A 12,370-nucleotide genomic window follows, 5' to 3' on the forward strand; every position below is an offset into this window, starting at 1 on the left:
CATGTGAGTTGTGATTACGGTGCATTGTTGTGATTGCAGCTTGGGGGGTGGGGCTTCTGCTGGTTGCTGTTTTCTGTCCACTGCTGCTGTAGTGTTGTAGCCCATATGTTCTAATCACTTTCTACGATTTTGTTGTTTGGGTGCAGAGCTGTACCTTTAGAGACATCTTTTTTATTATGCTGTAATAAACTGTGTCATAACGGCGCTGTACATTTGTTTGTTTTTGCATGTTACCATATTTGGTTATACGAAAGAGGACGATAGATTCTTTGGTGGGGCAAAAGGCTAGGTGAAGACAAAAAAAAAAAAAAAAAAAGAAAAGGTCTTTTAGTAATGCAGAACATCACAGTTCCACATTATAAACACAGTTCCACATTATAAACACAAGTAGCTTCGTGTTTGGTTATTTTTTGATTGGCACCAAAACTTGCTTACACAGTCTTTCAATATGTAGTACATATATACTAACTTTTCCAGGAAATAAATGAACCATCGCATGTACATTAACAGCAATAAACAAAAACAAAAAAAACGGTCATTGTTAAGACAAAAATGTAGAATCACATTCCTGTTTACATATACACATAGAAATCAGATTATAAAAAGCATAAAACCAGCTGCTGGTATTCACATGGGTCACCCATGTAAGTTGTGGCCAGGCCAGGGCATGCTTATCTTAAATCAGGAATGCTGAGTTAGCCTGACCACTGGTGATTTTTAACGGATTCACTTTTAGTTCAGATTTAACACTAATATGTTCATTTAGACTTGGGATACTGAAAAAGTTTAAAATCAGCTCCTGGTATTTGTTAGGGTGTTTCCCAACCAAGTAGTAGCCAAGCTTGTCCCTCCTTAGCTAACAATACAAAGAACATTCAGGCTAACATGTCTACTGCCATTTTAATATTGGACTTTAAACCTCTACTGTCCTGGGCATAGGGTAACATGGTATTGTAAACAAGAGATGGCTATCTGGTATATCTGTTAATAACCGCACTGACCATTGAATAAGCTTTGTCAACTGGATAACCCCAAGCAACTACCAACTCACAAACCTGTACCCTACACAAAAAAATACATGAATAAATAACCAAGATATCTAACTTATGCTGACAAATCACAAGATAATGTATGTATATACCATGATACACATATGCTTCTTCCTACTGGGCCACAAAAATATTAGCAAAAGTTGGGGCCAAACAGTAACCCATTGCTACCCTTGGGTTTGACAATACTAGTGTTCAGGAAATACAAAGTACTTGTTCTTTAAAATCAGACACAAAATATCATAAACAACTCATCTACAGTCAGCTAACCCATACACCTTAAATTCGGCAAGTTGGAATATCCATTCCTCCTGGGCAGACACAGTATAAAGGGATTTGATCCCCAGAATAACAAAACAGTGCCTGGCATCTATAAGAACAGTGCTGACATGGTCTGTTGGATCAAAAGTAACTTCCACATATGAGGACATCCTAAACAAAAAAGGATCAGCATTTTTTCTTCTATTATGGTCATGGGTTCAGTCTTGGACCCTGTTGCTTTTATGAGTGACCTAAAAGGAAAATTCACTTCATTCATATACACTTTAGGAATTCTAAACATTTTCCAATAATGGGATAAGAAACCATGTAAAAATAATATCAGTATAATGACCCTTTCCAATAGCATTTATGAGAAATAACTATCTATAATATAAGCATGCCATATGCCATACTGTGAGCACTCACTGAAACCATATCTGTTGAACGTATTTCACATCTTAATGCTGTATTCAGTTTTATCTATGATATGAATAATAACCCCATGCCTTCATATTAAAGCTCCCTAAAATTAGACAAAGCACTAAATTTGAGACACAGAATTTTGTTTACTGTACTTTAATTCAAGTGCCTTCAAAAAAGATAATCTAAATGGGGGCTCCAAAGCTCAGCAGTCTTTTTAGGAGACCAAAAATCACAAAAATAAAATCCCTTCATTAGAGGTATAAGAACAGGTCTACATCTAATAGCCGAATTTACTAAAAGACCGATTTGCAAAATGCCGAGATTAAAACACCAAATTTACATAACTCCAAAAACCCAGAAAGCCGAAGTACACAACACATGGCATGGCCGAAATGATGTTTTCAACCGCAACTCATCCATTGGCAAGATTGAAACAACTATCCATCATTAAAGACCGATTTGCAAAATGCAGAGATGATTAAAACACCAAATTACCATAATAAGTAACTCCAAAAACCCAGAAAGCCAAAGGCGAAGTACACAACACATGGCATGGCCAAAATGTATTCAACCGCAACACAACTATCCATCATTAACACTAAGTTATGAATATTAACTTAACACCAGTAAGTTAAACTGACTTAAAAAAAAAAAACATACCAGAATGAGTAGTGAAAACCAAAACGGAGACTCCGACACCGACACACACTCACTCTGTGATGACAGATCGGCTATGTGGCTGAGACCTCCTCCTCCCTAACGCATGCACAGTCCTGCCCTTCTCCCTGCGCAAACACAGTCTCGCGACTCTCGCGAGCTCTTCGACCTTCCGCGCATACGTACATTTGAGTTCTGCCTCGGGATTGTAAAACCCCAACAAATCTCTCAAAACGACAAAACCGGCCGGACGCCCGGACAGGAGCACAAAAAGAGGACATGTCCGGGGAAAACCGGACGTATGGTAAGCCTACTAGTTTTACAGTCATCTTGTGTGCTCATCGTAACGTATCAGTTTATTGTATTGAAAGTTGGCAAATTGGGCTGCTGTGTTGAAATGCTTATGCTCATTAAACTGTTTCATGCTGCCAAGTTAGAGGAATAAGAGACATGGTCACTGCCACAACTCTTGAAGCAAAGCTTCTGTGTCTCAGGACTATAGCTTTAATGATACTTTCTTAATGTTAAAAAGTTACAACGGTTTGCATGTTATTTTAGAATCACCACTGCCAGCTAGTGTCCATTTTATTTGGACTATAGTGGATTGTCACCTGACCTTGTTTCCATTAAAACCACTGGGCACATAAAGGCCTTAGTTAATGATTTCAGGTGCTTTTTTATTTATTTATTTTTTTGGAGGGGGGTGCAGACATGCAAACCTAGTAATAGTTGATTATAGCTAGTTTAGCAGGTTTTGCACACTCCCATTGTTTATACTGTGTAAGACCAGAAAAGTTATAAGTTTGAATGTGTTTTGGTGGTAGAAGTGATGAATATATATGTATTTAAAAATGTGATTGTGGATCTTCTGCGCAGGTTGGAGGGGGACTTCATGACTGATTTTGTCAGATGAAGTGTACCTGTTCAGCACTTTATTTCTTTGTAAGTATTGGAAGAGCGTTGCACCACAAGTATATATAGCTTTGTATTTTCTGTGTAAGGCACGTAGAGTTTTATGGAACATGATATTCTTATTGTGTCCATTGTGACCAGCTTTGTTCTGAAATGGTTGTTTCATTGGATGATACCAACTTTTAAACAATGAACCCAGCTTACCTATTTGGATCTGAAGAAGGGTTGAAAAAGCTGAAAGTGCTTGTCCGTTGTTTACATCAGAAGGGTTCTTCACTTTTATGTTCGTTCTTTCTGTTTTTATAACATCCACATGTTTTAAAGCTGTGGAATTACCGCACCACTTGACTTTTACAACAGCAAAGCACTATATTTCATATATTGTGGATTCAATATGGTAAAAGCCTGTTATTGAAGCTGTCTTTTCGCCATTTTGGTTGTTTAGCAAGTTTTGAATACTCAGATGAAATACTAATAATTGTGGTGCAATGCTCTTCCGATATTTACGTTGTTTGTTTTTTGTTCTGCTGAGTGTTCTTTAGCGGAATTCACTTCTTTTTTTGGATTTCACTTTATTTCTTTATCTGTCTGTCTGTCTTTTGTTACAGGGTTGGCCCACTGGGCTGGGGGCCCATTTTCAGTGGAGACCCGAGGAGTAAAGCTCTGATATAAAATAAAGAAAAAATGTTTAAAACATGTATAGCAATAATATAATCATTAAAATCAAAGAAAATGCAATACAAATATCTTCAAAGTTATACAGTGCTTACCTATGTGATATAGCAGTTGTAATGCTGAAAGAAGAAGGAGAAGAATAGTTAGGTGGGGTGGTGACGGGTACAAGATGGGAGAGTTGGCCATGTAACTCTCTAGTTCTCTTTTACTATTCTATGTGCTAATGCACTTCCTACTAATTATTCATATTGTTGAGTAAACTGGTAAGTAAAAAAGAAGAAAACGTGTACAAGAAATCAGAAAAAAGTATACAAATAGCAACCCCCCCACCTTGTTTGTAATTTCTGTACTTGGGACATTGATCTTGTCACTAAAGAGGGTTAAGGCTGATAGCAGCCAAAAGGAAACCATTCGCCATTGCTTTTCTGCTAACACTGTTAATTGTGTTGTGAGGGGGCTACTGCCCTCGGCCATCTGTAAGATTAGCTTCCAAGTTTCCTTATATTTCCTACTAGGTGGGGGGTAAGGGGTGTCAGCCGCACTTATGCTGTAACAACAGCAGCACTATGTTAGGAAAATAAAAACACTGTAATACTTGAAACTGGGCAGTGAAGTTGTTTTACAGTTAAGTATTTATTGTGTTAGAAGAAATTGTAGCAGCAATTCAGTACACTCAGCTAATGCACTCTTAATGATATATGAGGAGAGGCAATCATCCTCCTTAAACCCCCAAAAGTTTAATTACTGCGTTCCACTGTTTTTGTAACTAGCTGGGACTTAATGGCAACGAGATGCATCAGTACATTAAGAATATAAAACAAGTCCATCGTGTTTATTTTAATTTCAGATTCCAAGTGTTAATCACAAAAAAGACTTTTGGCTTGTGCATTTTTTTTTTTAACTGCGTAACATACTAGGCATAAATCCCATGTCTTTTTCAAGGGTGACCTGAGAGCAGTGTCTGATTTAAGTGGTATGATTAATCACTTTATAATCATGGAAAGTAAATGGAAATTTGAGGGGCTCGGATTCAGGATTATTGAATAGATATTGTTAGTAGTTCATAGCCTTAATCTATGTTAACTGTTTATAATCTCAGCAGCAATTAAAACATGGTCTGCAAAAGAACTGTCAGGAGCATGTCATCTGACCCTGTTTTCGCATAAAATGCTGGAGCAGACTTTTGGTCAGCTTATTTAGATGAAATTTCATGGCACAGCAGTGGAGTACTGCTTTGGCTCAGTACACTAAGGACCAGTAATTGTTGCTTAGTAGGAAACTGGCAGATCTCCAGATGCTGACGTCCCTCCTGCCTGGCACTTCTCCAGATGTACCATGAACAGAGAATTGCGATGCAGTTATACAAGTGGTAGAAGGCTATCCTACATAGCACTGCACAACCTACTGGTTCTGGTGAAGACTGGGCAAGGAACTATTGATTTAGAGGAGGAGTGAAAAACAACAAAAAAGCAGATAAAATAAGTGTGTATAATCTTGGCTTTCATAGGAGCTGGTTGATATAGTTAAAAATTGAAGCATGTGCTGTTTCAGTTCTTACACATGTGGTGCTAATCTTTTATTTTTCTTCAGTAAATGTTTTTGTTTTTCCACGTTTGAACCAGTGTTTATGTGTTGGGTAAATTACGTCAGAGTAATATTCTGCATCTGTGTTGACCCACTGCATGAATAATAAGTTACAGTAGTATTGGCAGGATTAATACAAGGACTGCACCCAGCCCATTCTGACGTAGAGCACTGAACCCTTTAAGTAGCGTCCCTTTAAAAGACAGGTGCCTGGCAGTAGATGGCTATACTGCTGCCATCTTTTGGCACCACACATTTACTTGTTTTTAAGGCTGTGCCTAACCAGGGAGCTGTGCACATTTATGACAATCAGCAGTGCATATTGATAGTTTCAGAAGGATTGTGATTGCATGCTACATTGGTGGGAACTGTTAGACTTTTTTGTGGTTTTGTGCAGAGCTTACAGTAATTGGTTATGGGGTAGCGAGGAAGATTATACCACTAAGGAATAACATGCATTGTCAGAATATAGTTGTCTATGGTGGGGGTTCTGCACAACTGGGAAGTAGTTCTGTCTTTTTAGGTTGGGGTTTGGATGGGTACGAACATAAGAATAGCTGTATGCCTTGAAAGATTGACATTGAGAAATTTAAGTACTCAGAGTAAGTGACACTACTGTCTACGTACAGCCAGTGGACTCTGCAAAATGAGACTTTAATGAGCATGCTGAGTGAGCTCATTACGTGGTACTTTCTGCTTTTACATGGGTATGTGGCTGGTATTTAGTGACTGCACACCTTTTGACAAGAGAAACCTCAACAACTGAAAAAAAACCATTAAAACTCATTCCAAACTGCTATGCTTTCATCCCTGCCATGCAACTTCTCCTTAGAAAGTGGACAGCCAGCCTCCATCCTCTTCGGAGACCAGATCATTACCCTTCGAAGGCAGGAGTGGGATTTGGTCATTCAATGGTACAGTGGATTGCAAAGTTTAAGCATGCAGTGATGCAAGTCTCCATGTTTTTCTGTCAAGTGCTAGTTTTGGTGCTTGACTTTTTTTCATTTTGCAAAACATTTATTATTTTTCATCTGCTAGTTTGGCAGTTTATTGCAGAGGATTAAAGCTATGCTCTGCTAATTAACTTCACTTTGTAATCCTGAACTTGAGTCTCTCTGTCTCAGATCACCTTCTGTATGATTCTGAGCACATCACCTAACCAGATTACCCATAAAAAGATGCACTTCTGCTTAGTGGGTTTACATAATTAGATAGTAAAATAATTAAAAAAAAAAATAGTTGTTGCATTATATCTATTATAGTGAAAGCAGTTGTTTCATTGTCCTTGTTTTCGTACTTCATTTACTACTAGTACTATACTTTCAATCCAAGTAATATGTATTTGATTGCTCTGGGATTGAAATATAAACATTAAGTATGCTATAATTGTGCACAAGGGCATTAGCTGGATTTTTAGTTGGATTGTTGGAAATGTACATCAGCTTTCAGAATGTAGCCCCCACCCCAACTAATCCTTGGCGGTGCATGTTTCTTCATGGTATACCTTTTGAATACTGGGATAAAGTCTTTGAAATGTCATGCCCAAGCAAAATACATTTAGTCAGGCAGTTTGAAAAAAAGGTAATTTAACTAAAATATATTGTAATTTGTTGACTGGGTTAGTCCCACTAAGACAGTGATTTTTCTCTTCAGGGGAGACCCAAGATGGTATTTGTATTGATTAGGGGAAGTTGGACCAAGACACTTGGGAACGTCTCCTACTCCGTTTTTTAACAAGTATTGTGAGATCTACCTGTGCTACCACCAACTCAAATAGATGAGGCCTCTGTTTTAATGTCACATTTGAAGGATGGAGAGCATTAACCATCAGTGACATTTTGTAACATTCTGTCACACAGAATAAATTTATTTTTTAAATGTGTGCCATTGCGTACATGGCATATGCTTGCCTACACCCCTGAATGTCAGAAAGATGTTTGGCTTTGTCCTTTTATCCTGGTCTTGTTGCGGAACATTTTCTAGTACCTTACTGTAGGGGATAATGATAACTTCTCCAATAAAACACATGAAGCTTCATTTGACATTTTCTTGATGAATTTTAAAATTGAGAATGACTGGGACACCAGATTGAATTCACAACGTGGGTGTACATTCTGTCTACTGCTTTTTGTACTAGCTTTTCCTGTTATACTATATTACTTTGGTTTAAGTCGTATTCCCAGTGGTTAATGTTTTTAGTTGGATGTAGCACATTTCTGTGTGATGTGATTTTAGTTTCAAGCAGATGTATTACTTTATTTGGTCTGTTTTCATGCTGTTTAGGCAGAATGTGTGACTGGGATGTGGTCAGTATTTGCAAACTCGCGACTTAGCTGAAGAAGCCTGTTTTTTTAAATCGGACTGGTAAACTTTCCACAGGTCTGTAATTGCCCTGTCTGAACAAATGGAAAGTCTGTGAACTAGTACAATTTATTTTTCTTCAGTTTTGATGACTGAAGATTGCAGTTCAGTTTGAGCCCTTTTTGTCCTGAGTGATATCACTGCTATCTCGGTTACATTTCAGATGAAGCTCACTTTGTTTCAACACAGTACAGTCTGTGCGTTAATCATACTGAAACAGTAGAAGCAGTTACACATCTGTATTCATTGTCTCTTGTTAAACAGCATCAACCCTTTGCCTTCTTTTCTTCAGGTGCATGAAAGGCGGGGTCTTTGGATAGTAGCTGTCAGAAGCCAGAACACAGTGTCAGCATTCTTGCATCAAAACACGTACTTATTTAAAAGAAGCTGGTACAACTTTAAACAGAGTAGAGGATTTTATACAATAATGCAACATTGTGTTTCCTATAATGAATTTTAGTGGTGACAGTGACCTTGGAAGCAAAGCTTGAAAAATATGTTACCATAGTAACCACGTGGCGGAAGTATGGCCTTGGCCTTTTAGTGTTTGGTTGCCTGTACCTTATTCTCTGTAGTGTATGAGCAGTCGCAATAGATTTCCTTTGTGCCCATTTGATTGTAGTCGTGACTTGCTGATGCTGCATTCTTTTAGGGTTTCTATTGTTCTTGAACACAGTGAAGTACTAAGCAGTAGTTGTGGCTGTGCAGTGGTGTATTTTTCTCTGCCTGCCTTCATAGCTTCTGATACTGCATTGCTTTTCCTTATTCAGACAGTGTAGTTTAGCAGCAAACAAATTTTTTTTAATTGCTTGATTTTCACATATGCCTGTTAGATCATTGTAACTTATTGACCCACAGACACCACTTGTGAGGAATCAAAAATGATCTAGTGAGCCTCATTCTGGGGCTTCAGGCATCCTGTCACCTTGAGTATTTGATCAGCAGAGGGAGATTGCATATTGTATGTTACGGCAGGTTAGCTAGGCATTACAAAAGCTCAGTATATAGATAATCCATATATAATATATGTAATATAGCACTGTAGCAAACAAAACAGTCTCAATGAAGATGAGATATTGCTTTTCTTCCTCCTTAAAAAAAAAAAAAAAAAAAAAAAAAAAAAAACTTTTTTCTTTTGTCCTGGCTATTACTGATACAGTCTTAACTTTGGAAGTGTCCTTTGACACAGATTCTCAGAACTGTCATTGAGAAAGTTTAATTTCCTAAAATTGCCTACCAGTCTGAAGACTGGGTTCTCTTGTTATAGCTGCCTCGTACTTGTTTTCTGTGTTCTTGAGTTTTAAATTGTTATGCTCCAACTATATTTTGTGTATTCTTGAATTTTAAATTATGCTCCCACTGTGTATTGTGGTAATTTCACTATGTATTGCGCTTATTACTTTTTTGAATGAACACATTTTCCTTTTGTTGACTGTGAGCTTTTTAATTTAAATGTCTTTGTATTTGTGTACATTTTTTGTGAGCATACCTTCTGATTCACTTGATTTTATGTCCGCAATTGTTTTACATTTGAAATAATTGGGTAAAGTCTACTGAACCAGAAGCCCTTTTATGTGGATATTCCAGGAAGAACTCCTGAATGACATGCGTCTGTATAGCACAGTCAAAATGTAGACACACAACAGCATTAGTAGGACATAGACTACATAGAATCCAGTACTTGTAACATAATTGCTCTCAAAGTTGGGAAAGGTTATTAAGACACTTAAAATGGCAACAGAAGAAATGATTATGCAGTATTCTGTGTTTGTCACACATTGTAGCTGTTTTCTATATAGTCATTACTTGTATTATCGCAACCACAGTTGGTCTGCATGGACTGCATTCTCGGCAGTGTTCCATTCTCAATTAAATATCGTGCTGCCGAGAATGCCATGAATGAATGTGTGGTTGTAATATGGAGCAGAGCAAGTAATCAGTCACTTATAGCTTGTACAGTTTACTTTTTTGTGAAATTAAAATGAAAACCTGTATATCTAAAGTTATTAATAAAGATGAATGCCTGAAAGTAAGTGTGTGTGTGTGTGTGTGTGTGTGTGTGTGTGCGCGCACACACGCGGAAGTCAGAGGAGTACAACGAGAAGTCAATATTTATAAAAACATATACAGTAAAACACACTGACTAGCAACATAAAAAAATAACATGTATATTACAATACCTTCTTCCAAAAATATATACAAATTTAAAAACTCCACTGCCAATCATGAGCGGACATATTATCCACTGTGGCGACCCCTAACTGGGAAAAGCCGGAAGAAGAAGATTAGAGAAACATTTCATATTCATCAAAACGCTTCCTCTGCAGAGTCTTTCATGTTCAATTTCCTACATTAAACTATATGTTAAAAGGGTCATAAAATAATAAATCCTTTTATTGTAAAAATAAAATGTATATTTTTTGTAAAAACGAAGCAATATAGTATAGTGAAATGTACTAAAGTGTGGTTGCATAACAGCCAATCAATAAAGTGGTTGCAATATTACTTTTAAAAAAAAAAAAAAAAAAAAAAAGCAAGTCTTCTGCTTATGCTCTCAACATGGTTACGATATCTTGTAAAACAAACAAAAAAACCCCAGACTTGTTGAAAACATAAGCAGAGTTGAACAGCATTCGTTTTAACTCTTGCCAGCAGGTTAATTCATCTATATGTTGAAATCATAAGCAGCAGGTTATTTCAATTAGAATGGAATATTGCCGAGAAGAGAATGCAGTCCATGCAGATAGACGGTGGTTGCGATAATATGCAAGTACCATATAATATTTCATTTGAATCACATTCTGGTTTGGCAAGTAACCATTCCCATGGCAAGAAAGTTTGTTTGAGTTGGTCCATCTTTAAGTAATGGCAAGTGTATTATTCAAATTATGTCTGAAAAAAGATGGTGCGTGTGTGTGCGTGCTCTCTCTCATATATAATATACACACATGCACATACACTCACAAATTTATTTTGTATATGATTTGTTTTTTTAAGTGTAGCTTTGAACATAAGTGTGTGGTATTTTCTCATCTTCTTCAGCAGTATAAGCCATCATTTTTGGGCAGTAAAACTTGAGTGTACTTGAAAGTCTCTAGCCTGTCCTGAATTTTCCTGTTTTCTGTAATTCTTTTCACATCCTTAGATAGTTTTTAAGCACACAGTGTGTGCCTTCTGCACTGGAGTGGTCACACTAAGTGATAGCTGGACAGTTTACAGCACTTGTTGTGGCAGATTCTTATAGGGGTGGCATGTGGTTTTGGGCTGCGGGATGATTTTAATTTACTTAATGTGTATATTTAATTTATGTTGGCCAAAAGTGCACATATTCTATTACACTTACATGCAGATCCTGTACCAAAAAAGTGGCTAGGATGTTTTTTAAATTGTAGCACTTCTTGGGTTGTCGGTTGGATAGCCAGATTTTCATATTTAGTTGGTAGCCTTCATGTGTCTGTTGCCTGATGTACATGAAGCAAAGATGATGAACTGAAAGCCAGTGACCACTGAGTGCATCCTGGGTGGTACAGACTTTTTTATTTTTGTTTTTGCTTTGTTAGAGTGAGTATACCAAAAAATTTTGTGTAGGTTTCATGTTTACTTACAATTTAAAATTAAAATGCTGCATTTGTATTTTGAATGTGTCAAAAGATAATGCTTGTCTTCTTTCATAGGTGTGTACTAGGCTAATGGCCTTGGAGCCTTTACAAGTCTAGCCCATATCAGTGCCCTGGCATTGTCGCCTGACGTTGGTTCCCACTGCCACTATCAACTTTCTATTACCCATCCACTCATCAAGATTACTCTTGAAGAGGGACAGCGAGGTGCTCTGCTTGACACATATGGGAAGTCTATTCCAGAGCATGGGCAGTCTCTGGGTGAGGAACCTGCCCCTCCAGCATGTCCTGTTGGTTGTGGTAATGAGGTTGAAGTCTCTGGAGCGTGTGGTGTGGAGGGATTGGGATTTCTTTTAGATGTATCATTTCTAACATGGCTTTGTAAGTCAAACGGAGATCTCCTCCAAGCAGGTGATATGAGACAGAGAATAGCTGGAGTCTTTTGAGTCTGTCTGTGTAAGGCATGTGTTTAATGCCTAGGATCCTCTTCGTGAGGTACTTCTGTGGCCTCTCCAGCTGTTGCAGGTGTCTAATGAGGTACATGCCAAATGGGGCATTATACTCAATGATTGGTCTAATGAGGGAAGAGTAGAGAGAGACTATGACCTCTTTCTTCCTGGAAGTAAAACCCTTGGTAATGAGATGTGTTACATAGGACTTTCTGACCACAGTGGCACTGTGGTGGTCGAAGGAGAGGTTGCTGTCAACCTGCATCTTCAGATCTCTTATAACACCTTCAGTTTTTAGTGGGCTCTTATCGATGTGGTAATTAGTGGGAACTGAGTTTTTACCAAAGGGGATGATGCATTTTTTGGCGTTAAGCTTAAGGCC

The 12,370-nt window shown here is 37.7% G+C and overlaps 1 protein-coding gene and 1 long non-coding RNA gene across 2 annotated transcripts in view; one reads left to right on the forward strand and one right to left on the reverse strand.

Moving 5' to 3' along the window:
* Positions 1 to 252: 252 nt before the first annotated feature.
* LOC122805011 lies at positions 253 to 2,505 on the reverse strand. The gene is made up of 2 exons (XR_006365261.1): positions 2,394 to 2,505; positions 253 to 285 (listed from the first exon to the last, which is right to left on the reverse strand). It is a non-coding gene; the product is annotated as an uncharacterized LOC122805011 (long non-coding RNA).
* Positions 2,506 to 2,546: 41 nt separating this feature from the next.
* The window catches only part of SESTD1 (SEC14 and spectrin domain containing 1), a 1,957,182-nt gene continuing 1,947,358 nt past the window's right edge, over positions 2,547 to 12,370 (forward strand). Inside the window, exon 1 of the mRNA XM_044075265.1 lies at positions 2,547 to 2,694. The gene's annotated coding sequence lies outside the window, so the exon portion shown is untranslated. The remainder of the gene's footprint in view (positions 2,695 to 12,370) is intronic.

The sequence above is a fragment of the Protopterus annectens genome, chromosome 6.part0 (assembly GCF_019279795.1).
Source record: "Protopterus annectens isolate FY-2018-M chromosome 6.part0, PAN1.0, whole genome shotgun sequence".
NCBI classification, from domain to species: domain Eukaryota; kingdom Metazoa; phylum Chordata; order Ceratodontiformes; family Protopteridae; genus Protopterus; species Protopterus annectens.